Below are 2,500 nucleotides of genomic sequence, written 5' to 3'. Positions count from 1 at the left end.
CATGTTATTTAATTGCACTGCCTAAATCATGGACACAGACACAATCATCCGTGATCAGATGGGATAAGTAGATGAGGATACTGATAGACTGATAGACGATGGATATTATAGTAAATTTCCAGTTTGGGTTTAAATGTCTAGCTGAGTACCTGGGACTGGAATCAGTCTACTACTGGATTAGTAGTACTGATAAGATACTGTAAGGACAAGCGATTACAAGAACTCCAATGCACCTGTACTTGTTACACATGGCTAATAAACTTTCTACTCTACTCTATCCTCAGAGAAGCTGGAGAGAAACTCTTTAGTCTTATGTTTGACTGACATCTAGTGGTCAGCAGGGGTATTGCAGTCATACTGACCAAGGTTGTTCTCGGTCCTCAGATCCAGCTTCCCCCCTCCACCCTCTCTACTGTTTGCAGGTGGAGGTAAGACTACATCTTATATATGCATCTTTTTACATATTTTTGTGAATAAATCCCTTTCATCTGCTGGACAGGTTAACCTTGTTTCCCCCAAATCCAGTCATTTTCTCATTTCATTTAATCTTTATTAAGCCAGGCAAAAAGCAAGCCCTGAGGTTAAACACCTCTCATGTAAGGGTGGCCTGGCAAACAGCATACGTATTTTGTATAGGTATTTTGATTGTCAACATGTCTATTATTATTATTATTATTACTATAATAATAATAATTATTATTATTATTATTATTATTATTGTTATTGACCATGTATGCCATGCCCTGTGTCTGTGTTCATAGATGAGGTGTATGATGATGTTGACTGCTTCCCCCAACCCCCACCCCTGGACAGGTCCAAGTCTTTCATTCACATATCTGAGATGTTGAGCTACTTTACAGTGATGCTCAGTGCTTTCTAACCAGTGTGTTTTCTCTGTATATATATTAATTATTTCTTCAGTCTGATACCACTTAGTCCCAAAGGGAAGGACAGTCACATGGATCCCAATAAGAGAATCACGTATCAGAAGCAGGAGAAGGAATTCAGGAAGACGTTTAATGTGAGTTTTCTCATTGGGCCCAGAGAATTCTGTACCCTGCCGTGAAGACTTACTGTATGGTCACAAAGCGCTTTTCACTAAATGTTCTCCAGTTGGCGAGGCCCATGCTTTAATACTCTGAAGATTCCTTCCTTCCTTCCTTCCGTTCTTCCTTCCTCCCCTGCGCGAGCCAGGTCACCTCTGATCTGACATGATGGGATAGGTGCAAGTGTGTGCTCTTCTGCACAGCTGCCACCATCCCATCATGTCAGATCAGTGATGTGACTCTGAGGAAGGAGCGAGGATGCATTTAAGAGTATTCAAACGGCGCCTGTTAGTGTGACCCCTGACCCTGTCCCCTCACATCTCAACACAGCCATGTGACCTGATCCTGTCCACTCACATCTCAACAGTCATGTGACCTGATCCTGTCCACTCACATCTCAACACAGTCATGTGACCTGATCCTGTCCACTCACATCTCAACACAGTCATGTGACCTGATCCTGTCCACTCACATCTCAACACAGTCATGTGACCTGATCCTGTCCCCTCACATCTCAACACAGTCATGTGACCTGATCCTGTCCACTCACATCTCAACACAGTCCTGTGACCTGATCCTGTCCACTCACATCTTAACACAGTCATGTGACCTGATCCTGTCCACTCACATCTCAACACAGTCATGTGACCTGATCCTGTCCACTCACATCTCAACACAGTCATGTAGCTACTGTATGACGGAGTTTGCCCGCTGTTTAACCCTCGTCCACCCTGCCTGCCCCTGTTCTGCTGTTAGTTTAACGGGGAGATCAAGGTGCTGTATGACGTCACCATAGTTACTACGCTGGCCAATAAGAAGTGGGGGAAACAGGACCTGCAGCTGAGGCCGGGAGAGTCCATCCACGTCATCGTCAGGCCCAGAGACGGCAAGCTGATTGGCCAAAACAGAGCAGGGAAATGTGAGTGAGTGGACGTGGTTGTGATGAGGTCCTGATGATGGTAATAGAAGCATCAGGAGGTCCTGATGGGTAATAGAAGCATCAGGAGGTCCTGATGATGGTAATAGAAGCGTTAGGAGGTCCTGATGATGGTAATAGAAGCGTCAGGAGGTCCTGATGATGGTAATAGAAGCCTCAGGAGGTCCTGATGGGTAATAGAAGCATCAGGAGGTCCTGATGATGGTAATAGAAGCGTTAGGAGGTCCTGATGATGGTAATAGAAGCGTCAGGAGGTCCTGATGATGGTAATAGAAGCCTCAGGAGGTCCTGATGATGGTAATAGAAGCCTCAGGAGGTCCTGATGATGGTAATAGAATCGTCAGGAGGTCCTGATGATGGTAATAGAAGCGTCAGGAGGTAGTGATGATGGTAATAGAAGCCTCAGAAGGTCCTGATGATGGTAATAGAAGCCTCAGGAGGTCCTGATGATGGTAATAGAAGCGTCAGGAGGTCCTGATGATGGTAATAGAAGCCTCAGAAGGTCCTGATGATGGTA

This window comes from Borostomias antarcticus (assembly GCF_949987555.1).
Source record: "Borostomias antarcticus genome assembly, chromosome: 6".
Taxonomy (NCBI): Eukaryota; Metazoa; Chordata; class Actinopteri; order Stomiiformes; family Stomiidae; genus Borostomias; species Borostomias antarcticus.
Note: the sequence above shows the minus strand (reverse complement) of the source record.